Genomic DNA, 26848 nt, shown 5'->3' on the forward strand with positions numbered 1-26848 from the left:
GGTGCTTCCCAGGCCCCTGTGGGGCAGTGTGGGGAGGCACCTCTCCTTGGGTCAGAGGGGGGCAGCTCAGAGACCAGGGGCAGCAGCTGTGGCTGCCTGGAGAACTCCCAAAGAGAGGGGACAGGAGAGGAGGTTACTCCCCAAGGGAGAGTGTTCAAAAAATGGTGAGGGGCTGCTGGCTCTGCAGGCAAGGGGTGACACAGCTGGGCTCCTGAGCCCCACAGGGGTGCCGCAAAAAGAATGTAGTTGGTCTAGGGAGCCATGAACTCAAAAAGATTTAAAACCTCTGTTTTAGGGTACTGCCAGGTATAAAGAGTATTTGCCTTCACTGGGAAAATAAAGAAAGCAATCATTTCTCCCCCCCTCCCCCCCAAAAAACCCTGGTGGTGTGTAAATAATATGCAGGATCTGAATGTGAATGAGACCAATATTATCATCTATTTATTTATTTCTTGCATTTATATCCCACTTTTTTCTCCAAGGAGCTCAAGGTGGCTCGTATGAGTCTCCCGCTTCTCATTTAATCCTCACAACGACCCTGTGAGGTAGGGTAGCCTAAGCGGCAGTGACTGGCCCAAGGTCACCCAGGGAGCTTTGCAGCCGAGTGACGATTTGAACACTGGTCTTCCCGGTACTAGTCCGGCACTCTAACCACTGCACCACACTGCCTTGGAGGCCATAGGTTCACTATTAATACAAAAGAATGATCAGAACCTGAGTTCAGCAACACCTGGAGAGTCACAGGCTTGTGTCCCTGCGCTTTAAGCCAGGGATCTCCCAGTAGACCTGCCGCGCTGTGGACACCCAAACACTTCCTTAATCCTGTTTTTGTAATTTTCCGAGGTACACAATTTTGCTCCGTAAAAAAAACAGCAAAGGTTGGTGCTTTCAATGTGAACAGTAAATGTGCTCTCTTGGTAAAATATACTCCCATTAACCGCTATTGATCCATAAACTTTCCCACATATTTGTTTCTCCCCCCATCACACACTCCCCAACAAGACTGGATTGCATCTTAATTTAAACTTCCTTGCTTTTTTAAAAACCCCACCCAAAACATTCAGCATTTGGCGATATGCTGTCCCATCAGCAAAACCAAGAACAAGACCCAAACCAGGCTGACTGTCTAATTGACGACTCCCAATTGGATTTCCCACCCCAAGCCAGATGATCGAGGAGGGAAACCATTTCCCCAGACAGAGCCGTTCCTTTTCCTGGGCAGCCGGGCCCATTATGCAAATCCAGTGTGGGGAGAAGTTTAAAAGTCTGGAACTGCCATATATTTCTTTATTTCATTAACATCAGCGCGAGTGGGAGAGTTAATGTGACAAAGTGAGCTCATTCCAGTGCTTATCCAAACAGTTCCTTTATAAATTAACAAGATTGGTGATTTCCTTCTAACAAGAGTTCCAGAATGGCTGTATTAGGCAGACAGAGAAGCTTTCAAAGTTAGGCAGCAAAACTAACACCAGTGAAGGAGCTGGAGCAACCTGGGAAGCATGGAGATTCAAGCCCCACTGGAAGAAGGCAAGTGAGATGCTGCAGCGAGATGTTGCAGCGCTGAATGTTAGAATCATAGAATCATAGAGTTGGAAGAGACCACAAGGGCCATCGAGTCCAACCCCCTGCCAAGCAGGAAACACCATCAGAGCACTCCTGACATATGGTTGTCAAGCCTCTGCTTAAAGATCTCCAAAGAAGGAGACTCCACCACACTCCTTGGCAGCAAATTCCACTGTCGAACAGCTCTTACTGTCAGGAAGTTCTTCCTAATGTTTAGGTGGAATCTTCTTTCTTGTAGTTTGGATCCATTGCTCCGTGTCCGCTTCTCTGGAGCAGCAGAAAACAACCTTTCTCCCTCCTCTATGTGACATCCTTTTATATATTTGAACATGGCTATCCTATCACCCCTTAACCTCCTCTTCTCCAGGCTAAACATGCCCAGCTCCCTTGCAGTTGCAGTTCAGGGTCCTAGCCACTTCACTCTGTTCCTCCCACCCAGTTTTCTATAACTCCTCTGTCAGCTTTATGAAGCTACTGAGCATACTTAGTCCACATTGGGCTGCTTGTGCATAGAGGCAGGTTTCCCCCAAAAAATGTCTTGGGTTTCTGCAATATTGTATTTCAGCAGTTCTCCAGCCTCCTTCCTGGTGCGGTTTATGAGACAGCAGCACTCAGAGCCCGAACATCAGCAAAAGAGGAAATTCTGTCAGGCAGATCTAGCAGGAGACCCAGGCAAAGCTGAAGAGGAAGGCAAAACAAATGGGGAGCAGGCATTAAAGTTGGGGTCTGCAGGCTCTTGAGTGCCAAGCAGACCGTGCCTGAGTCAGTCAACAAGAAAGAAAACTGGGGAGGTACAGATTTCTGGAGAGCAGCTGGGAAGCCTTGCAGAGAAGAACCGAATCTGCCTGCTATCGGGCAAATGTTTGTTTATCTTTATGCACTGGATTTGATTTCTTCCCTGCCTCTCAGGGCAAACCCTCCACAAGGAAGCTTAGCATAAGAATATTAAAAGCAACACAGCAATAGAAAACACGCATGCCATAAAGCAGCATTGGGTGGATGCATTTAGGAGCATATACAGTTGACTTATACCAGCTCGGACCATTGATCCATACAGCTCAATATTGCCAATACTGACGGGCAGCAGCTCCCCAGCGCTTCAGCACTCCCAGTTCTATCTGGAGATGGTGGATACTGAACTGGGGACCTTTTGCATGCCAAGTAAGTGCTCAGTAGAAGTTATGGCCCTTCCCTAATATATAGAAGGGCCAGCTGTGAAATCAGTACAAATCTTGGTAGAACCTAAGGGCTTTCTGACCACTGAAAGGCCACAAGAGAAAGGCCCACGTGGACTAATTGTGGGAAGAAATCCCACAACCCTGGAGCCGCCACCAAAAAGGCCCTGATCCCTACCATCCTAATCTACCTTAGCGACAGACCAGAGAAGGGGGAATCTCAGCAGGGCCAACTTGAATTTAAAGCATATTTGGGGCATTTGTCATTGATTTAGACATCTCGGAAATTTCAAGGGATATGGAAATTTCCCAAAACATAAGCTAATGATTCTAATGTTGGCATCACTAGATTTTGGCTCAAGTGAAATGGGAGGTTGGATATTTTATTTTTATTTATTGCACTTATATCCCACCTTTTTCTCCAGTGAGTTCTAGGTGGTGTACATGGTTCTCCCCTTCCTCATTTAATGCCCACAACAATCCTGCGAGGTAGGTTAGGCTGAGCGGCAGTGACTGCCCCAAAGTCACTCCAAGAGCTTCATGACCAAGTGAGGATTCAGATCCCAGTCTCCAAGGTCCAAGTCCAGCATTCTAACCACTGAACCTCACTGGCTCTAATGCATTCGTCTTCTTACATTTCTATCCTGCCTTTCTTAGAATCATAGAATCATAGAGTTGGAAGAGACCCCAAGGGCCATCGAGTCCAACCCCCTGCCAAGCAGGAAACACCATCAGAGCACTCCTGACATATGGCTGTCAAGCCTCTGCTTAAAGACCTCCAAAGAAGGAGACTCCACCACACTCCTTGGCAGCAAATTCCACTGTCAAACAGCTCTTACTGTCAGGAAGTTCTTCCTAATGTTTAGGTGGAATCTTCTTTCTTGTAGTCTTCTTTCTTCTTCCATTAACAGAGCCCAAGGCAACATCCCGGTGATTGGTTCCCAGTCAGCCCTCCAGGTATTCAGCCAGCTTAGTCTCATTTGCCTTCAGACCATAAGGACCTAAGAGCCTGCTGGATCAGGCCAATGGCCCACCTAGCCTAGCATCCTGTTCCCACAGTGGTCAACCAGAGAGGACTGTGGGAAACATGAGCCCAAAAGCAACTCTCCCCTCCTTTGGCTTTCAGCAACTGATATTCAGAAGCATTGCTTCCTCCAACTATGGAAGCAGAGCTGGTAGCCATCAATCGCCTTCTCCTTCTCCACAAAGTTGTCCAATCCTATTTTAAAGCCATCCAACTTGGTGGCCATCACTGCCTCCTGGGGGAATGAGTTCCATAGTTTAACTATTCACTGTGTGAATAAGTACTTTCCCTCGAAAAGATCAAGGGCATTTCTCAGAAATGATCTGCACGTCTCCAGACAAATATTATTACATAATATCTGCTCAATGCTCTTTCCACTGGCTTCCCAAGTGGGCTTTTGTCTTGCTGAATTTTTAGAAGAGGATTACTTGAGCAGCTCCTCAGTGCCGACAATCCACTGGATTTATCCCAAAGCCAATCAACTCAAAGAATGATTGATCCTGACTTGGAGGTGTCAACCTATCAGCGAGCCGCCCGCCTCTGCTTTCAAAGAGTTTCAACATTTTAATTACCTCCGCCGTGATTCAGTTGCGCCTGATTTCAAGGCTGGCTGTGTCTAACTTTAGCTTCCAGCCATTAAATCATTGTTCTTTCCAAAGTTCAGAAGACTGATGAGCTGTCAGGACCCACCAGGCTCAAATTCGGGGGGCGGGGAGGGTTGAATTAAAAAAAAAAAATACCCCTAGCCAGTGATGTTATGGTTTCAGAGAACAAAGAGCTGTCCGTGGAGCCAGAGTATCTCAAAACTAAACAGCACTTGCTCTTCCCATTAAATTCTGCTTTCTTCTTGCAGTAGATTGACATTCCCAGAAGACAGGGCAGAGTTCTCCTCCTTGGGTGACCTTTGAGAGCCCTTAGACCTTCTCTAGAAGTCTTGTGTTACAGCTATTCCTTCATCTTAGCTGTATGGCTCCTGCATTCTGAACAAGGCAGACTCGTTTTGCTTTTGTTCCCGCTTGGTGAGCAGATCCACTAAATTCTGGCCCAAGGTCACCCCATGGGCTTCATGATGGCCACAATGAATATTGCTCTACATCCATGGCTGGAGGCAGCGATGCTTTTGAATACCAGTTGGTGGAAACCAAGGGAGAGCAAGGTTCTCTTATGTTCAAGTCCGGTTTGCTGGTTTCCCATCTGGTTGGCTACTGTGGGAACAGAATGCTGGACTAGATGGGCCTGATCCACCAGGCTCTTCTTATGTTTAGGGCTGAGTGGAGAGCAAAGCCCTGGTCTCCCAAGTTCTGGCCCAACACGTTAACTCAGGATTGGTCTTCTTGGAGTTCTCCGTTGTTGGACTCCCGACCCGTTTCAGCCCCTGTCAGAATGCTCAGTGATCCAGGATGATGGGAGTTGTAGTTCGTCTGGAGGGCATTACGTTGGCTATGCCCGCTCTAACCGCTGGCCACACTGGTCTTGAAATCACACGTGGCTCAACTTCGGAGCACCAGCTCTCGACTTGATTTCTCGCACACAGACATGCAGCTGCAGAAACCTTATGACGCCTCTGCCTGCTGTTCCTTGATTAAGGAGAGGAACTTGACAGATGGGCAATTCTAAAGAGATCATTGCAATGAAGGAGGTTCTTCTGCAAGGCCCTGTCTAACAGTAAATCCTGCAAACAGAACAGATCTATAGGAGGGCTGGGGAATCTTTTTTCAGTGGGACACATTTCCTGGCCTTCTGGAGGAGGGGGCTCATATTCTTGCTCATCCACATGCCTTCATTCAGAGCCTTGTACGTCCCAATAGAGTGGTACCTTGGTTCTCAAACGCCTTAGTTCTCAAATGCCAAAACCCCAGAAGTAAGTGTTCCGGTTTTTGACTGTTTTTTGGAAGCCGAACGTCCAATGTGACTGTCGGCTATTGTTTCCAGGGCGCCTGCACCAATCAGAAGCTGCACCTTGGTTTTCAAACATTTCAGGAGTCAAACAGACTTAAGTTTGGCGCTTTTGTTTTTGCTATTTATTTTGCGTTTTTGTTTTTGAGGCTTTTTTGATTAATTTGTTTTTGTGACTATGTGGAACCCAGTTCAGTTACTGACTGATTGATTGTGTGGCTGCGGAAATGAATAAAAGCCCCCCATCCAAACTATGACTATCAAGTAAGATTTTTTTTTAATTTTAATTTTTATCATCTACAATACTGTTCTATTTATTTTATAGTACAGTACATTGATTACTGCTTTCCTTTTATGGATCAATGATCTCGTCAGATAGTAAAATTCATGTCAAATTGCTGTTTTAGGGGTTGTTTTTAATAGTTTGGAACGGATTTATCCGCTTTTCATTACTTTCTATGGGAAAGCGCGCCTTGGTTTTGGAACGCTTTGGTTTTGGAAAGGACTTCCGGAACGGATTAAGTTTGAGAACCAAGGTACCACTGTACATCCGTTTGCACACAGAACACACGCATTTCCCTTCTCTCTCTCTCACACACACACACACATGCAGAAACTGCAGCAATTAAACAGCACTGGAGCCTTTTTGGAATCTAATTGCTAGAGGGGGAGTGAAGATCACAGAGAGGCGAAGGTTAATTCTGCCTCCTCCACCTGCAGTCTCCATGAAGATCAGAACCACCCCCCATCCGCAGCAATTAGAACCAATGAGAGGCTTCTTTCAAGCCTAATTGCTGTGCAAGGGGGCAGCGCAGTGGAAACGAAGGGGTCACTCTCCAGCTGTGATGACCCCCCCCCCCAGTGCAGCAGTGGAACTCCAGAAAAGGTATTCCACTGGAGGCAATGGGAGTCTTTCCCCAAGATTTCTTGCTTCAAGCGAGGGAGTTTTCTATGAAACTCCTACACAAAAAGCACCGCACACCTGTGCGAATTGTCCACACGACATCGCAACCTTATCACAGAATTGTTGGAGGGGCTGCAGGTAACTATAACTTTGCAAATGCTACAAATATTTCAACAAAATCTACCATTTTGTGTAAAATAATAACAATAATTTTGCAATAATAGGGATGTAAAGTCAATTTTGCTTGCATGACACTCATTATACAGAACGGGGAACACCCAGTTTGACAGCAATGCATGCAAAACGGATCTCTGGGTCTTTTTTTTTTTTAAAATAATATTTATTGGAAATTTAAAGTTACAAGAGAAAAAGAAGAAAGAAAAACAAAAAGAGCGAAAAAACAGAATTAACAATACAAATCAATAAAAAGAGAATAAAAAAAGAATACAATACACCAAAATCAAAAACAAAAACAAAAGAATAAATTTAAAAACAAATCCAATAATTCCATATTCTTATCTTCGTTAACTTATTTCCTCGACCTCCTCACACCTCCCTCTTTTGTATTCTAAATTATCTCAGCAAATCCTTTCCATCTTTCACTATATTCTGTCCTTTAATTGTCTTAATTTATTAATTTATTTTGATCTCTGGATCTTAGTGGACCACAAGATTAAGATGCGTCAGCAATGTGGTGCAGCAGCAAAAAAAGGAAAGGGGGGGGGAGTTAATGCTGTTATAGGCACCATCAACAGAAACAGAGTGTCTAGATCAGGGGTAGGCAACATAAGGCCTGGGGGCCGGATGCGGCCCAATTGCCTTCTCAGTCCGGCCCGCGGACTGTCTGGGAATCAGCGTGTTTTTACATGATGGGAATATGTCCTTTTATTTAAAATGCATCTCTGGGTTATTTGTGGGGCATAGGAATTCGTTCATTATTTTTTTTTGAAAATACAGTCCGGCCCACCACATGGTCTGAGGGACGGTGGACCGGCCCACAGCTGCAAAAGGTTGCTGACCCCTGGTCCAGATAATGGTATAGTCATACCTCGCGTTATAGATGCTTCAGGTTGTGTTTTTTCTTTTTTTCTTTTTTATAATAATTTTTATTAAGGCTTTTACATAAAAAAAGAAAAAAGGACAGTACAAAAATACAAAAAAGAATACAAAAACCAAAGAAATACAAATAAAAACATTTCCATTTTCATAGAATTCCTTGCATTTACTTATTTCCCAGACTTCCTCACACCTCCCCTCACTGTATTCCAGGTTAGAAATTTAATCAGCAAATCCCTTCCCTCTATCTTATCTTAGTCTTTATCTTAATATTTTGGAATATCTTAATCTTTATCTTAATTCAGATTTTTCATACTTAACCGCATTGTTGCTAATAACCCATTAACCTATATCCGATGTCATTCTAACATTCATTAATCTTATAGTATTTCTGTAAATAGTCTTTAAATTTCTTCCAATCTTCTTCCACCGTCTCTTCTCCCAGGTTGTGTTTTTTCGGGTTGCAGACCGCCGAAACCCAGAAGTACTGGAACGGGTTACTTCTGGGTTCCGGCTCCCAAGGGAAGGACCCGAATCAATGGATTCAAATTACAAGGCAGGCAATTTTGACAAAACAGTAAGAAGAACTTTCTGATGATGGTAAGAGCTCTTTGACAGTGGAACAGACAACCTCAGAAGGTGGAGGACTCTCCTTCCTTGCAGGTTCCTAAACAGAGGTCAGATGGCCATATGCCATGGATTCTTTAGTTGCAATTCCTGCATTGCAGGGGGCTGGACTAGATGACCCCCAGGGTCCCTTCCAACTCTAACACTCTATGAATCTATGATTCTAAGTAACGGTTACAAAACAAGCAATAAATCAATGGGTCACTGTATTGAGTAAATTTGGACTTGTGGGTCACTGTAGAGAAAAGTTTGGGAAGCCCTGTCATGCATGAAACATGCCGTTGCTTCCAGAGCTGTGAATACTCTGGGCTTTAAAAACATTAAAATTCAGCAGCCTCCATAAATTATACAGATGGCAGTGATTTATTTTCTTTTGCATCATTATTCTTCTCTCCCTCCATCCCTCCCTCCCTCTCTCTCTGTTTGCATAATTTATTCCAGTTTTGATACTGACGGTGTTTATGGGGGGGGGGGCGGGGAGCTACGGCAGAAACTGAACCACCCTCCCAGAACCAGGAGAGGACTGTAGGTTAGTGGCAGAGCCCTCACTTGGACGCCGGAAGTCCAGGTTCAATCTCCAGCACTGATCCTCCAAGCAGGGCTGGCCAAGACCTCTGTACGAAATGAGCTACTGTATTTTTCGCTCTATAGGATGCACTTTTCCCCCTCCAAAAATTGAGGGGAAATGTGTGTGCGTCCTATGGAGCGAATGCAGGCTCCTTGGCTTCAGGGATAGCAACGCTAAGCCTCTGAAGCGCAGAGGGAGTACTCCCTCCGTGCTCCAAAGGCTTCGCGTTCCTTTCGCTGAAGCCTGGAGAGCAAGAGGCGTCGGTGCACACCGACCCCTCTCACTCTCCAGGCTTCAGGGATAGCCCCATGCAGCCCCTCCGGCAGGGAGAGGCTGCAAGTGGCTATGGCTTCTTTAGCCCCGCGCAGCGTTTCCTGGCAGGGAGAGGTTGCATGGGGCTAAAGAGGAAGCTTGTTCCATAGCCGCATGCAACCCCTCCAGCAGGGAGAAGCTGCACGGGGCTATGGCTTCTTTAGCCTGTACGCTGCTCTTTGGGGCTGGGGGGGAAATAAGATTTTTTCCCTTGATTTCCCCCCCTAAAAACTAGGTGCGCCCTATGGTCCAGTGCGCCCTATGGAGCGAAAAATACGGTACTCACACACTGTGCAGCAGTCCTCAGACTTTTCAGACGCTGGGCCCCCTTTTAACCCAAACATGCATGTGGCGATGCTTTTCTTAATCTCCTGCCTGATAGCGCTCTTGTTGTGACCCACCTTGGACCAGGCAATACCAAAGGTAGATAGCTAAAAGGTCTAACTTGGGATAATGGATCTGGCTGGGTCTCATAGGGAACGACAGGCTGGAAAAAAAAAAAACATCCTCCCCTCTCCCCTCCGATCTAATGGATTGGCCAAATTAAACGCTGCAGTCGACATTCAAGCTTTAGCTGGGAATTTAGGGAACGGGTGTTAATGGCTTCCGGAAAGGACTGTTTAACCTTCCAAGTGTTAAAAAAATAAGTGGTGCTCTGGTATAGCCCATTAGAAACAACTTCTCTCTCCCCCCCCCCCCCATTTTAAAAGTTAAAAAAACAAAAAACCCTTGAAGCCAGACAACCGGTCTAGAAGCCATCAATTACTGCTTTTACGCAGGAGCAACAGCTGACATGTATACCCACAGGAAACATTCCATTAAAAGCTATAAGCACCGCACATCCATACAGAATGGCAGTGGGCAGGTGCTGCGCTGCTGGGTGGGATGCCCTGCTATTTTGTGTTTCTCCCCCCCCCCCCAAAAAAAAAGCATGTGTAAGAGCTGAGTAAGAAACAGTTCCTGAGCTCGAAATGAATTACTTTTCACAGAAAGCAAGAGTGCGCAGGGCCTTCGCCCAGCTGGTGATTGAGAATCTGTGAACCAAGGTGAGGAGTTAAAGCTTCTAAAACAAAAGTCGTTCTTGCTAAAAAGAGTGAGTCAGCCTTCCCCCTGCAAGAGGAGGAGGAGAGCACTCTCTTTGGAAATGGACTTCCAGCGGATCTTGGACATTTCGCACCAGTGGTTTTGCATGGAGCAGAAACGCAGGTCTTAAAATAGGCTCCCCAAACACTCTGTGCTCAAATCTCAATGTGCGAGAGGAAAATGGAACACCCATCAGCAGAAGTAGACGACCTCGGAGTGCCAGGGTCAAAGAGTGGGGCATCCTGCATATGGACTGCCCTCTGGCTGCCCTCTGTTGCAAGACAGTGTGCAGGGTCCACCTTGATGTGGTCTATCTAGCAGGACTGCTGCTTACATTCTGATTATTTCAGCATCCTACCAAGCGATTTGCCTGTCCCCATGACTAGAGAGGCCTAGGCAAATATGTGCATATCTGCTGAACCGGTACAAGTTAAGAATAATCATAGCATTGCAGTTGGAAGGGAACCTGAGGGTCATCTAGTCCAACCCCCTGGCAATGGAAGAATCTCAACTAGAAGAGCCATGACAGATGGCTATCCCACCTCTGATTAAAAACCTCCAAGGATCGAAACTGTCCTGATGCAGAATGCAGTAGACATACATCTAATGTTTATTTTTACACATGTAAATCCCTGTGTTTCACCTTTCCCACTGGAATTTCATAGTACAGTTCGCTTGTGTGATTTTCACTATCAGCGAGCGGATTCCCCTGGACTTGATTCAAATGTCTGCTTAGAAAACCAGTAGGTTTTCCTTCAAAGTTGGAAGATAGCTGAGTGGTCTATTTCCTGAGGCCACATCCAAGTTTAGGAACCACATCCTATTAGGAGCGATGTCATCAGCAGTGCATCAAAATTAAAACCACTTCTCCAGCCCCCACTCTCTGTGAACCTCCCTGAGGCCACCTCTCCCTTCGCCCAGACTCACCTGAAGACCAGCTGTGGAAGCAAAGCCTCACGTCCCTTCGGATTCTGTGATGCCATGGAATGCTATAACACCAGTGCCCCATGCGCAGGGGTCTTGGGAAGCATCGTTCTCCAGGGCTCCTGACTCACAGGAGCCCCGGAGAACTTCATTCACCAGTGCTCTGTGTGCGTGGCCCAGTGGAGTTACGTTAGCCTAGGAACCCAAGAAATGGCGGGACAAATGACCTTGCTGTCGTTATCCTGCCACCGTTTAAGTTTAGAATAAGGGGAGCAATTCTGGGGAGATGGGGGGGACTGGGAAGCAGCAGGAGGGTGGAACAAACACGAATACAGTGGATGCTTGGGTTGCGAACGTGATCCGTGAGGGATGCATGTTCGCAACCCGCATCTATGTGTCTGCACACGCGCGGGTTGCAATTCGGCGCTTCTGCGCATGCACGACCGGCAAAACCCGGAAGTAACCCGTTCTGGTACAGTGGTGCCTCGCAAGACGAAATTAATTCGTTCTGCGAGTTTTTTCGTAGAGCGAGTTTTTTCGTCTTGCGAAGCACCACGGCGGGGAGGGGTGGGGAGAAGCAGGGCAGCTACCGCAGCCAGTCCTTCGACTCACCCGCACCTTGTGGACACCGCGCGATGCGGCTTCTGGAGGGCGGCGGGGCTCAGGAGTGTGACTCCGGCTGCAGCGCTGGCTGCTGGCGGCAACGGCTCCTGAGGGGAGCGCGTGAGGGCGGTGGGCAGCGGCGCGAGGCAGCCGGAAGGTCGGCCAGAAGGTGGGAGGGAGCCGGAGGAGCCGTCAGCCGGAAGGTGGGAGGGAGCTGGAGGAGCGGGGAAGCGAGCGTGCGTGCGTACAGTGACCGTCGCCATGACACGAGAGGCAGTGCCGTTTTGTCTAGCGAAGCAAGCCCTTAGGAAAATCCGTCTTGCGAAGCACCTCAGAAAACGAAAAACCCTTTCGTCTAGCGGGTTTTTCGTCTTCCGAGGCATTCGTCTTGCGGGGTACCACTGTACTTCCAGGTTTCGGCGGTCCGTAACCCAAAAAAACGCAACCTGAAGCGGCTGTAACCCGAGGTATGACTGTACCCCCTAAGTTGTGGAACTCCCTACCCACAAAGTTGCATCTGCAACCTTCATTGATCCACGAGACGTATATTTTTAAGACCCACCTTATTCTTGTGGTTGTAAGATGTGTTACACTGTTTTTAATATACTGTTTTAATGTTGTAAACCATAATCATGTAGGATATATGAGCCCAGGCCCAAATCCAGAAGGATCGGAGCTGGTTTCATATTAAAGCGGGGGCATGCCACGTTCATATTCCAAACTCCCCCAGCTCCAAACTCACCGCATCACAAGTTTCCGCGAAGCTTTGTCTTTTCTGACAGCGAGTGTCAGTGCTCTCTGCCTGGCATCAGCTGGGCTGCATCTGCTTATCTTTCGAAAGCAATGGGACCTGGGGAACGAGAAAGCATAACCGGGGGCGGGGGGGTGTTTGAAATAAGTAGAGGACAAATTTTACTGGGAAGGTGACTGGAACAAGCCAGTGGCATGCATCTGGGACACGGTTTGGCACAGGGGCAAAGGAGGACAAGGTGCAGGCGACCCCTCTCCTTTCCCCGCCAAAAAAAACTGGGAAGCTGACCATGTCTGCCAGTAGAAGGATTTGCACAGCTGAGTGTTCCTTTCCTTCCTAGGAAAGGTTGAGGCAACAGGCTTGATTTTTAGAGGTGCATCAATCACCAGCCTCCTCCTGCAGAGCCGAGAAATGTTCCCAGCTGGTGGCGTCTCAGTGGCCTGTGGGCAGCAAGTTAACATTTGCGCTCCATTTCCCAGTCTAATGCCAATCTCTCTCTCTCTCTCTCTCTCTCTCTCTTTCTCTTTCTCTCTCTTTAACACCACTCACACAGTTAAGGAGTAGGAGGGATCTTACAGAGAGGGGGAAATCTCCCCCATTATTTTTTGGTATGAGCAAACTTCCTGGCACTGTGGTGAAGAGGACATTTGCTTTGCCCCCTGTACAAAACAGTCCTGCCAATCACCCCGCAAGGCACCCTTTGCCCAAGCTGGTGCCCCCTCAGATGTTTTGGACTACCCCCCCCCCTTTGCTTACGCAGCCAGAACGGTGCCATCCAAGAACAAAGAGTGATGTGTGTCAGCAGGCTTGGCGAACCACCCCTAGGTTTGCAGAAGTACAAAAACCTTGAGAAAACTGCCAAAAAGGTCAACGGAGACTGAGCATGCTCAGTGGGTGTAGAATGCTGGCTGACTGTCCAGTGGAGTGGGATGGCTGGAATCCTAAACAGCAGTGACCCATGCTGCAACATTATGTTGCAGCACACCACTTGCAGCAGGCAATTTGCAATATGTAGCTTGTTTGTGCTTGTGGAGGTTTGCTTATCTCTGTTAGTTTTATCTGAAGTCGTGCACAGACTAAAAAGTAAAAGGAAAGGAAATAAAACATTCACATGTTTGACTTACTCTGGGGACATTTACTCTACAAATCGTATTTTATTCCAGTTGTACTGTTAGGCTTCCTTTAAATCGGGGGGGGGGGGCGACCTCTGGGCTTCCAGATAGGGATGAACTACAACTCCCACTTTCCCTGACCATTGGCCATGCTTGCTGGTGCCGCTGGGAGTTGTAGTTCTAGACCCGGAGAGCCGATGGTTCTGCTCTAAGAAGCATGGGAATTGAAGTTCTTAGCGATCTTCGACCTTTTTGTCAAACCTGCATTTCCCAGGGTTCCCTAGGGAGAGGGAATAACAGTGAAACCCATTTAAAACTGTAGTGTATTGATGCTGCCCCTTTGATCAGATTCGGTTCCCCTGAACTTTATCCGATAAGGCAGAAAAAGCTGGATCAGCAGCGCCCCTTGTGGTGGTGAAGGCTCACTACAGCAGATGCGTGTACCTGTGCATGCTTCAGTGTGGAATATGGATGAGGTTCGCTTTCTTGATCAAGGCTATATTTCCCAAACTTGGCTGGTCTCCAGCTCCCATCACCCCGACTCTGGCATTGCTGGGATCTGTCGTAGCCCACCAAATCTGCAGCCTGCCAGGAAAGCATGAGACCTCAGCCACTGTCAATCAAAATAGACAGGACTAGACAGATGGACTACTACTGCTAGGTCAGGAGCATCCCAGACCCCAAGATTTCAGGGCCCAAACCTGATAGCCGGGGGGAGGGAGGCTGGGGAGGGCCCCACTGATCTCACAGGATCTGGGTCCCAGTGATGTCCTTAAGCATGACTGAATCTTGGAGATGGAGGTTAATTGGGAAAGGAAAGGAGGGCAGACCCGCCCCCTTCCCAAAAGATTCTATGCAATAATTTGCAGTCAGCTCCTCCTGGGTTGACCCTTGCAAGCGGCACACGTGTGTGTGTGTGTGTGTGTGTAGACACTCTCTCCCACCGGGAGATTCCAGCCCTCCCTCTGCTGCGTGGAGCAGGCCAGGGAAATCTGGAGACTTGGAGATGTGGCAAAACTCTGTGTTGTTTTGCCACCCTGGTTCCAGCAAGTGGGAGGGCAGCCTTCACCTCAGAGGCCAAGGGGCCTTCTTAAGAGCAAGTCTGCTGCAGCTTCTCTCCTCCTTTCAGGGGAAGACTAAGTCTGTTACACACTGACAATACCAGTGGCTTAAGCCCCATAATCCCTCCTTTACTTGACTTTGGGCTATTTTGAGCAGGAGATTAAAAGTGATTATCTACATCACCTGAGATGTTGCCTTTTTTCTTCCTTTCTCCCTCCCTCTCCCTCCTCTGGCCAGCAGCTCGCCTGCGCTGGGTTTTCCTGCTCCCTGCAGACGGAGGAAACCTCTGTGCCTCTTTCCTCTCCTGAGTCTTCCCCCAAAGTCCCTGCCCCTGTTTCCTGTTGCTGCGCATGGGGAAAGAGCCCCAGATCAGGCTGGATCAAAGCAGCTGGCTGCCCACAGCACAAGGTGGCCTTGGAGTCCTCCGTTTATAAAACGGACTGCTAGCAAGGACTGGGAACGCAGGGAGGTTTTTGCCTAGCGATCCCTGAGCCTGGATGATCTCTGTCTCTCTGAAAAGGCCCTTGAGAGTGCCCTGGTTTCAAAGCGAAGAGGGCAAGCCAGGGAGACAGCTGTCGCTTGCCCTCTTGTAGGCTTCTTTTCATAGAATCATAGAGTTGGAAGAGACCACAAGGGCCATCAAGTCCAACCCCCTGCCAAGCAGGAAACACCATCAGAGCACTCCTGACATACTGTTGTCAAGCCTCTGCTTAAAGACCTCCAAAGATGGAGACTCCACCACACTCCTTGGCAGCAAATTCCACTGTCGAACAGCTCTTACTGTCAGGAAGTTCTTCCTAATGTTTAGGTGGAATCTTCTTTCTTGTAGTTTGGATCCATTGCTCCGTGTCCGCTTCTCTGGAGCAGCAGAAAACAACCTTTCTCCCTCCTCTATGTGACATCCTTTTATATATTTGAACATGGCTATCATATCACCCCTTAACCTCCTCTTCTCCAGGCTAAACATGCCCAGCTTTTGAGGAATCTGGCAAGCCACTGTGGGAACAAAATGCAGGACAAGATGGACATTGGGTCTCATCTCTTACAGGACTTCTCTACCTTTTGGTTATGCTGGGAAAACGCAATCTTCCTGCAGTATTAGCCTAGTCGTAATTCATTCTGTCTCTAATGTTAAGGCTGTGAGTGCTGATGTTTACACAGCCAAAACAGCACCACCCATACATATGAGGGACATCTATGCAGGTCTGGGGAAAACCCCAAAGTTATGAGACTCTTGGGCTGGGGTGTGGTTGTTGGGGGGGGGTGTGATTTTGTGTGCATGTGAGAAACAGCCTGAAGAGAATGGAGCATGTTTAGTGGCTACTGAATGCTGACTAGCTAGTAGATTGAAATAGAGGGTCTGGAATGGTGAACATCACCACTCCACACTGCAACATTGTGTTGCAGGTTTCACGTTTGTTGCATATCTCATCTGCCCCTCCCCCCCATTTACCAGGACAGTCCCGATTTTTTTGCAGCCTGCCCCTCGTGAACTGCTATCAATTTTTGTGTCCCTCTTGGGGATTCTTTGTTCAGATGCTGGTATGAATGGCTCAAGGAGTTGTCGTTCTGCTTTCCACTACAGGCCAAGGGATTGAATGGGGAGCCGAATGGGGAGTTGTGCTGCAACTGCAGAGGCCTCCTTTTTGCTGTGGATAACATCCTGCAGCACAACACAGCGCAGGGTGGTTCTTTTTGGCACCTAGCTTTCACCAAACACCAGCCACACCCACAGCAAACATTTAAAGTTTTTATGGTGACACTTTAAACAGACATGGCTTTCCCTCCAACCCAAAATAATTATTCTGGGAGCTGTAGTTCATTAAGGGTGCCGATAGTCATTAGGAGACTCCCCAGAGCTTCTGGATTAGGTGGCGTTCCTACCACAGCAAAACTTTTGTTGGTCTTCTGCAATACAGGGGCAACTACAGTCCCATTCACACAATACAGTTAAAGTAAACGTAGCAGTTCAAAAGCACACAGTGCAAGTAGATAAATAGGTACCGCTCCGGCAGGAAGGTAAACGGCGTTTCCGTGCGCTGCTCTGGTTCGCCAGAAGCGGCTTAGTCATGCTGGCCACATGACCTGGAAGCTGTATGCCAGCTCCCTTGGCCAATGAAGCAAGATGAGCACCACAACCCCAGAGTCGGCCACGACTGGACCTAATGGTCAGTTTACCTTTTTACAGTACCATTCACACAATACAGTTAAAGTACTATGAGAACACTTTGAACAGTCATGGCTTCCCCCATGGAATTCTGGCAGCTGGAGTTTGTTAAGGGTCCTGAGAGTTCTTTTAAAAAGATTTTCTTGGATTTTTTACAATTTTATATTCAATCAAACAACACAATATAACATTTGTCATATAAAAGGAAAAAGAAAACATCCCATGATTTCCCTCAACTTCTCCTTCTGGTTCTTCAAATATTTACTACTTCTGCTTAATTATTATCTTATTTTTATAATCTTATACGTTAATACTCTTATTTTCTTATCAGTTTTATACCAAATTTTCCTTCATGATTACATCTTGCAGTCAATTTCATTCCATGTTCTCCTTACTTAACCGTTGATCTTATTTTATTACTTGTAAGTGTTTATTCACACCCTACTCGTGAGTCCATATCTTTACAGTATTTCTGTAAATACAACATAAAAGGTTCCTAGTCTTTTTTAAATTCTTCATTATCATTGTCTCTAATTCTTTCCGTCCGTTTCACCATTTCTGCATATTCCATAAGCTTGACTTGCCATTCTGCATTCATTGGAGTGGTTTAACAATCAATCCTGCTTCCAGGGAAGTCTGAGAGAATATAGTGCATTCTTGTATGATATGATTTTTTTTATGTACACTTTCCTCCAGTTTATGCATTTTTCTACGCATTGCTTGGCAAGAAAACTGCATTACATATTTCAAAATATAGCAGTGCTTCAGCCTGCAAACTGATTCAGAATTTTGGGGTCTCCCTTTTAAACATGAACTGGATTGAATTCCTCCCCCCCCAACCTTTTCACTCCTCACCTCTCCTCCCGAGGGACCTCCAGCCAACCTGGATGCCCTGCTTAAGGGCACGGCAATCTTAGCAGTGAGATTAGGAGTGCTCCAAGCATGTCCCCATTATTATTGCTGTAGGGTTGATGCATTGCCACCACCAGGAAATGGACTTTATCGGGTGCAGGAGGTTTAATAACAGGTTACAAGCTAACTGACATTTCACATGCCTGTGTTTTCATACACAAGAGGTTTCTATCGAAAGAAAACCAATACACATCCCTCCCCCCAAAGAAACTTGGAACGGTAGCTTCCCCCTCGCAGAGCTACAATTCCCAGCACCCTAAGCAAGCTATAGTTCCCAAAATTCTTGTGGGGAAGTCACATGCTTTAAATGTGGGTTAAATCTATGGTGTGGATCTGCCAACATATGGAGGAAACAGCTGAATCCTAGAGAGTAACTCTGCTAGCATCTCAGCAACCACATGGGAATGGGCACCCACATCTGGCAAAATTGGGGACAGAGCGAGCCTGTAGGACCCCTCCATGAATATGGGGGGGGGGGGCAGAACTCTAGGACTGTGTCTCCTTTTGCAAGGGGGGGGGCAGTTTCAGCTCTTCTGTAACAAGCCTGCAATAATTTCCTCTTTGTCTCAGCCATGAAATGTGCAGGATTCCTGCTGCCCCCTCCCTCTACACATGGTCACCTTGACCCAGCGGTGGTGTTGTTCCCCCTGCCCTAAATTGGAGGCACGATTTGTTCTTCTACTTGAGATGTTTTTCATTTAGAGTGGCTAGGAGTCAGAATGACCTCTCTTCAACCGAGGCCAGCCCCCTATGGTTTCAGAGCGAGGAAATATTCCAACTAAGCTCCCTGTGTGGAAGGAGGGAAGTCCAGTCCAGCGAGTCACACAGAGAAGCACCGGAAAGCCTCTGTCAGGGAACTGCCATCAGTGCCAGAGGGAGAGAGCAAAATCCAGAGGGATTCCGGAGAGCGTCCCAGGATTGGGAGAGGCAGCCCATCTTCTGGGGAAGAAAATCAGCGTAGCACCAGTGGAGAAGGGGGGCAGATGGGGGAAGCGGTGAGGCGGTCCCATGACTCCTTGCCGGGGACCAGCGGGGAGACTAGAGGTCCTCCGCTGCCTACACCCTCCTTGCTTTCGTGCAGAGAAAGTTGGAGAAGACTAGGCGTCAAAGAGCTTCTTTGCTGGAAGAAGTTTAAGAAACGCCCACTGACGAATTCTGCCAGCGATTGAGACAGCCACGGGTGAGTGGCTGTCCGGACAGAAAAGGTTCACTCAGGCAACCCAGCCAGTGTTTGCACTGGCTTACACATGAGCAACTCCTAGAACCACTACAGCCTCCTCTAAGGGCAATCCTGCTGCTCTACCTTTGCGCTGCAAGTGACTGGGTGAGCCAGTTACGCTCTACTGCAGAGCAGCATCCAAAACACCTGCCTGCAAGTGTAGGTTCGTTGGGCAGAGATAAGAGCAGAGCATCATCCAGAGACACAGGGAGCACACTCATCATTGACCATGCCAGTTTTGAGCTCTTTCTGCATATTCCAGCAGTTCGACATACCAAAGTCTTGTGCCCGGCATATGTGAATAACTGTCTTTGATGAGGACCGGACTAAACTTTTGGAAGCTCAGCCTCAACATGTTTGTGTTAAAATGTTCTCTTCTCTTTTGCATTTTAGCTGGGGGGGGGGGCTGTGAATTTCAAGTGCAAGTGGGTTGAAACTTGCTAGAGGTCTCTTTGGCTGGAAGCCACCATCTTTCTCCCAAAATGCATCTTGACACCGGGCAGCTGCCACCAAAAGAAAGGTGGTCTCGCCTGCAGCAAACATTTTAACCTAGCACACTTCTTGCTCAGTGGCATTTATGGGGGTGATGGCAGCCTCCAGTCTAACATAGTTACAATGGAGGTCTGGTAAACATCTCTCAAAAAATATTCTGCACCCAGTAATGAAAATGGTCCCCAGCTTTCATGGCCTACAAGTGGGGCCAACCAATGGGGGGGGGGCAGGAGTGCCAACGTGGCACCACGACCATGAGTGCCTAGGGCCGTGGGTGCCTTGCAGTGTGCATGGCCCTGGCACTAACATTTGTGGGTGTCTCTGGTCCCTGCTTAGGGAATTTTGTGGGTGCTCAGGCACCCAGGGCCCCAGGGAATTGGCACCCCAGGGAATTGGCTTAGCCTTAAGCTTCCCCACACCAATGCATAACTCAAAGACGTTTTGGGTTGTAATTCCATATCACTAACCTGGGAGAAGTCCCCGTTGGACTCAATGGGGCTTGTAAGTGGGGACGGCTAGAAGTGTCTAGCTCCGTTCCTCATTTTTCCAATCTGAATTTGGTTCATCTTATTTCCACATGTTTGCAATTGTCTACAAGAAAATTGACCTGCATTTTCATGCACATAGCTCCCCAAATAGGTATTGTTCTACATAGTTTGGCTTAGTACACACATTTTGGCAAGCATTTTACCCCTAGGTAAAGGTAAAGAACCCTTGGACGGTTAAGTCCAGTCAAAGGTGACTATGGGGTTGCAGCGCTCATCTCGCTTTCAGGCCAAGGGAGCCGGCGTTTGTCCACAGACAGCTTTCTGGGTCATGTGACCAGCAGGACTAAACCGCTTCTGGCGCAACGGAACACCGTGACGGAAACCAGAGTGCACGGAAACACTGTTTACCTTCCCGCCACAGCAGTACCTATTTATCTACTTGCTCTGGCGTGCTTTTGAACTGCTAGGTTGGCAGGAGCTGGGACAGAGCAACGGGAGCTCACCCTGTTGTGGAGATTCGAATGTGGAATGCAAGTGGCGCTGTGGTCTAAATCACTGAGCTTCTTGGGTTTGCCGATCAGGAGGTCAGCAGTTCAAATTTACCCCTAACAGAATTGCATGTTATTTTCACTAATCTGCATACGTGAGTGTGCATTTTTTGCTAATGTGCCCATTTTCCAATGTGGCCGACTGCGCCACAGATCTCAAAGGGGACCTGCATTTCTACTTCATGCATTGCTTCGAGAAGTGTCGGTGTGGTAAGTCCCCATTAAAATGCTACCTGGAATGGACGTCTCCCCGATTCGTATCTGTGAGCAGACACTTATGGGGCTTGCGTTGTTAGTGCTGCTTCCAAAGAGGAAGAGGCAAGCGCAAACCTCAAAGGGGAATCTCGCTCAGAAAGCTAAAAGGGTTTTGTCAGAGCAGACTTGCTCCGAGACAGCAGCGCACCCTCTTGCATACGTTCGACACACCACGGTTCTCATTTCAAATGCCACTAGGTTAGATTTAGACTCCATCTGCCACGCCGGAAATTAATGGCAATCATTAAGGAGCAGCAGCAACAACAACAAAAGGGGGCGCGAGGAGAAAGCTGGCAAAGTGGGCCTTGAGGTAAAAGCAACAACAACACGCAGCCATCTCTGCCAGCGAAAAAATTAAAACTATTTAGACATACAGCGCCATTTATTACTGCAGAGTTCTCCTTCCACCTGGGGTTTAAATCTCATTACAGTTTGCCCAAAACAGATGTTACCCTTTTAGCGGTAGGTTATTAACGATAAAACTCAATTCCTCCAGAGAGAATCCGTGTCAGGAGTTTGGTTGGAGATGGCTTTTCTTTTCGCAAAGTGTGGACCGGCCTTTGCCAAAATGGTGCCCTCCAGATGTTTGCAGCTGCTCTGGCAATTGCAGGCTCTCGGTCAGTTCAAATAGGGAGAGGCGATCCTTGAGGTATTGGGGTCCTGAGCCAAATAAAAACATCCCTGACACAAAGAGTTGGGGGCTGCAAGACCCCCTTCCCCAAATTTCAAAAGAACTCTACGGAGGCCTGCCATTGGTGGTGGCTCCTTCGTGCCAGGCATAAGCTAAAAAAAGGTAAAGGTAAAGGGACCCCTGACCATTAGGTCCAGTCGTGACCGACTCTGGGGTTGCAGCGCTCATCTCGCTTTATTGGCCGAGGAAGCCGGCGTACAGCTTCCGGGTCATGTGGCCAGAAGGACTAAGCCACTTTTGGCAAACCAGAGCAGCACACGGAAACGCTGTTTACCTTCCCGCTGGAGCAGTACCTATTTATCTACTTGCACTTTGATGTGCTTTCGAACTGCTAGGTTGGCAGGAGCAGGGACCGAGCAACGGGAGCTCACCCCATCGCGGGGATTCGAACCGCCAACCTTCTGATCGGCAAGTCCTAGGCTCTGTGGTTTAACCCACAGCGCCACCCACGTCCCTCCCAAGCTAAATAAATGCCATCAATAAAGTCTGGCCCAAAAGAGATGGTAGAACCGAGGGTGTTTGCTGTGACTTGTTTGCAAAGCATTTTGAGGATAAAATTGCTTGCATCCACCAGGACCTTGACTCCATTGCTAAAGCAGCTGAATCTCAAGAGGTGCCCAGAGCACTGTCTAGTCCTGTTACGTTGGACAAGTTTCAGTTAAGTTAGGCTTAAGGATGTGGACGAGGTGCTGGACCCTTGCTCCTTTTGGTTGAAAAAAAAACCTAGCAGGACAGGTGACTGGGCCAGGGAGGTGAGGAATGCCTCCTTGGGAGAAAGGATGGTCTCTGCCTGCTTGAAGGAGGCAGGTTGTTCAATGAGGCAAGGTGCTTTGAGTATATTACATTGATCTTGGCCGCACTGACTGCCAACTAGTTTCCAGGCCCAATTCAACGTGCTGCTTTTGACCTATAAAGCCTTAAACAGCTCAGGACCATAATACTTCAAGGACTGCCTCTCTACATATGAACCAACCGGGACCTTGCAATCATCATCTGAAGCCCTTTGTCATATGTGTCTGCTGCATGAGGTCTGGAGGGTAGTGACATTTTCTGGGGCGGTTCCCCATTTGTGGAACGCTCTCCCCAGAGCTGCTTGCCTGGTGCCTTCATTGCCTCTCTTTAGCTGCCAAGCAAAAAAGTTCTTCTTCAACCAGGCCTTGGGCCGATTAACGTTCTGTGTCCTTCTAAATGTGTTTGTTGGCGGGGGATGATTGGCTTGTTTTTGCTCTTGTTTTTATCGGGTTATGCTGGGAAAATGCGATCTTCCTGCAGTATTAGCCGAGGAATCTGGCGAGCCACTGTGGGAACAAAATGCAGGACAAGATGGACATTGGGTCTCATCTCTTACAGGTCTTCTCTACCTTTTGGTTATACTGAGTATTTTGCGTTCGCATTTTGCACTTTTATGTAGTAAAGCACCCTGCGTTCTTCGGATGAAGGGTTGTGTACAAATTTAATAAATAATAAAAGACAGTGGTACCTCTGGTTGCAAACGGGATCCGTTCCGGAGGCCCGTTTGCAACATGAAAAGAGCGCAACCCGCAGTGGCGCGTCTGCGCATGCGTGGGTTGCAATTCGGCGCTTCTGCACATGTACGTGACGCCATTTTGCACTTCTGTGCATGCGCAAGCGGTGAAACCCGGAACTAACCCTTTCCGGTACTTCCGGGTCGCCACAAGACATAACATGAAGCGGACGTAACATGAGGTGTGACTGTAATGGTATGCATATCAAGCATGTTTAATGTAAAAGCAGAAGCTCACAATGACTCACATTGCCTACCTTGATCAGAATAGGGAAAGTATCGCAGGGCATGAACGAGTCTCTCGTGGCATTCCATCTCGCTCGGATTTTGATATTTCAAAAGGCCAAAGTTGAGGCGGAGGGAGCCAGCAGGGGGGATCACCCAGGGAGCTAATGATCCTTTGCCTCTTAAGCAGATGCTACGTGTAATTATCCTCAGTGGCCTTCAGCTAGGCTACCTGTGGGTTGTGATCCTGTTAGATCTTTATGAGCTAAGCGGCACAAGATGGCACACATCAGTAGAGATCAGAGCAGCAGGAAGCTACATTCAGATGAGAGCAACGACAAGCGCGCTCATGAGAGGCATAAACGTAGCATGGCTCCTTTGACATCTTCAAGGCTAGCCCTGTCTTGGGTGAGAAGGCTGGCTGGACTGGGGCAGGCATAGCCCTGGGCTAGCGGCATCAGGCACCTGCTAAGGTGGTACCTCCAGCAGGTGAGACACTGCCACGCTTTGGAGCATCCTAGCTCTTCCTCTTGTTGCTGCCGCCAACACGCACACGGGCATAAAAAAGTAGCCAATATATAATCTGACTACAAAGGAGTTCTACGAAGTGTGATGACTGTATTACCAAAGGGGAAATGAGCTTCTCTTCTAGTGAGAGCAAATGGTTTGTCAAAAGTAGAACTTCCATGTGCAGCAATTGTCTATCTGAGGTCAGGTTTTGAATTGGATTTATTTGGTCACAGGATCATTAAAAGACTGCATTTCCATAAGATCAGCCAAGACCTTCTGGAGTCCCCCCCCCCCCACCTTGAGGCTTTATGCCACTCACCCCTCTTCTTGGTTCTGTGCAAACCCCTTTCAATGAGTTTTGATGTGTAAATTTGCTCCTGAGTAGACTTCAATAAGATTCCTTTCAGGGGAAAAAAATTTGATCACTCATTTTAGGAAATGATAATTTTGTAGTCAATTTTAGGTTCCATGTAGGGTGAAGAAATGCTTTTTGTGAGTCTGAAGTAGAAAATCCCCTTCAATCCAATGCAGCTGAGCTGAGCAGAGTTTGCCTCTGGCAGGAAGAATGCTCACCCCCCCCCTTACTTTCCTGTGTGTAGATCATGTATGGTCTGTAAAATGACTCAACCTTAGCTATTTAAACACATTCAAGGTTCTGAAGGGACCATAGAATCATAAGAGTGAGAAGGGACCCAAGGATCATCTAGTCCAACTGATTCTCTTCCTCAGCTTCCCACCCCTCCCTCTGCTCTCCAGAATTTCTTTCTCACACAGTTGCAAACCCACGGGGGATCCTATCGTCTGCCTCACTAGGGAGAGCCACACAGCCTCTCCAGATTTTCCAACTCTCCCTCTCCCTGCATCCAGTTGTAAATGAGCCTTATTCCCCTTTCCCCACAAAGCTGAAGGACTGAGCTGGCAGCTGCCATTCACTCTTTCCGTCATGCTGGGAGACTGGGTAATGGTGCCCCTCTGGAGGCTTCACCCGGGGCAGAAACCCTGGCTAGATCCCACACCCCACACCCCAACTATCGCTCTGGTTTGGGTTGCATCCACACCGCACATCTAAATTATGTGAAAAGTACAGAACTTCCCCCCAAAAGGCTGGGAACTGTAGTTTACTACCCCACAGAACTGCAATTCCCAGAACCTTAACAAACCAAAGATTCCAGGATTCCTTTGGGGGAAGTCGTGTGCTTTAAATATATGGTGTGGGCACAGCCTTGGGCTCTGGCCTAGGTTTACATCACCCTTTGATGCCTCCTGACCACTTTGCACCCCACCTTCCCCACACCCCAGATCTAGAATCTTCTTTGGTATACAGTGGTACTTCGGGTTACATACACTTCAGGTTACAGATGCTTCAGATTACAGACTCCGCTAACCCAAAAATAGTACCTCGGGTTAAGACCTTTGCTTCAGGATGAGAACAGAAATTGCGCGATGGCGGCGCGGTGGCAGCTGGAGGCCCTATTGGCTAAAGTGGTGCCTCAGGTTAAGAACAGTTTCAGGTTAAGAACAAAGTAAATACTTAACTCGAGGTACCACTGTATCTGGAGAGCTTTTTATGCTTTCCCTGCCTGCCATTTCTCTCTCAACATCCTCCCTGCTTTTGCTGCGTTCCCCTCATTTAATGAACAACAGCTAGAAGAGAGAGAGAGAGGAATGCTAGAAGTTGGCTGCGGTTGGCTTATATTACCTCACTCTACAAAACACGGAGAGTTTGTGGATCACAGTGCATCCCGATCCCAATCTACCTGCTGCGTGCCCCCCTCTCTGAGCACCCAACCCCGGTAAGAGGAACTAAGCGACTGGAAATTAATTCAGGTTTGGAATCAAAGGCCCCCTCATTATCCAGCTCTGCTGCAATTCAAACCAAGTTCGCCATTGCAAGTGTGTGGAGGCTGATCTGGGAATATGCACAAGCGCGAGAGAAGGGGGGGGGGGGAGAGAGGGAGAGAAAATGAACCCAGACAGCAGCCTGGGCCTGAGAGCCTCCTTCCCACACCTGACGTATACGAAATGGACATCCAGCCATTTAGCGGAGGCTTCACCATTAATAAATGTTTGCTATACCATCTTAGAGATGTCTCCTCTGATTATTTTACACATAATGAATAGCTCTGGCTCATTCTAACATTTGGTGCCTGCAAGCCAAATAATAAAAATAAAAGCGCCCCCACCTCTCCCATCTCTTTGCATGATTAAACATTTATCATTTGTAATGGATCGCGGCCTGCTATGTCATTACTCTCTTTTGGTAACAAGCAGCTCCTTCATTTATTGATAAACTGACCTGGGCAACAGGGAAAGAGGATCCTGAAGAGGAGCCGACAAAGAGGGAGGCAGGAGATGGACTTGGGCGCAGGTAGAGGGGGAGGCACAAATGTCTAGGTAGGAAGATAAATGCAAGCAGATGAAAGCCAACTTTACATCTGTCTGTAGCGCAGAGAGCCAGCTCATCCCCACAAACACAGCTCCTTCAGATCACTGAAATCCTAGTGAACTACGAAATGAAAGCTTTGCCCGTGATTCTTGGCCTTCGAGGACAGGTGGTCTGGAGTGAATAACCAATTATGTGCAGATCAACAGAGAAAGGGGGCTTCCTGCTTTAACGTTGGAGACGGAGGGCCAAACTAGGTGTGGTGTGATTGATGTAATTTTGGGCTTGGTGATTGTTGTTTCCAATAGGAGCTGGGTTGGGAGTGTTACATGGGGCAAGGGAAGAGGGCTATAAAACTCCCATCGACATCAATGGGCCCTTTCTTCTCATTGAGAAGAGCTGACATGCGGGCCTTGGACTGGATCAAAACTGTGTTTGGGGACAAAGGGCTACCAGTCTCCACTCAGCCTCACACCAGCATATTGTAAACAACAACAACGCCCCAATATATGAAGGACACTCATGAAATAATTTCAAACTTCTGAAATAAATCCAGAGAAGGGCTGCAGTCTGGTGGTAAGACGTCTGCTTTGTACACAAAAAGTCCCAGGTGAGGCTAGGAAAACCTTGCACAGCTGCTGCCAGCCAGTGCCAACGACAGTAAGCTAGACTGCTTGATGTAAGGCAGTTTCCAGTGTCCCTATATTATTCCGACCCGGCGGGGGAAGTGTGCTGTTTTACAGGGGCTGCATTTCACTTTGACAAATCCCACT

The 26848-nt window shown here is 47.8% G+C and overlaps 1 protein-coding gene and 1 long non-coding RNA gene across 3 annotated transcripts in view; one reads left to right on the forward strand and one right to left on the reverse strand.

Annotated features, from left to right (window-relative positions):
- Positions 1 to 26848, forward strand: part of ELFN1 (extracellular leucine rich repeat and fibronectin type III domain containing 1) — a 252391-nt gene that overhangs the window by 222524 nt on the left and 3019 nt on the right. The window lies entirely within an intron of this gene.
- On the reverse strand, positions 2146 to 26677 carry LOC310664570. Its single transcript, XR_014504959.1, has 7 exons — positions 25989 to 26677; positions 24012 to 24092; positions 23215 to 23414; positions 16877 to 16953; positions 14043 to 14183; positions 12478 to 12585; positions 2146 to 2241 (listed from the first exon to the last, which is right to left on the reverse strand). It is a non-coding gene; the product is annotated as an uncharacterized lncRNA (long non-coding RNA).

The sequence above is a fragment of the Podarcis tiliguerta genome (genome assembly GCF_965153285.1).
Source record: "Podarcis tiliguerta genome assembly, chromosome: 14".
Classification (NCBI taxonomy): Eukaryota; Metazoa; Chordata; class Lepidosauria; order Squamata; family Lacertidae; genus Podarcis; species Podarcis tiliguerta.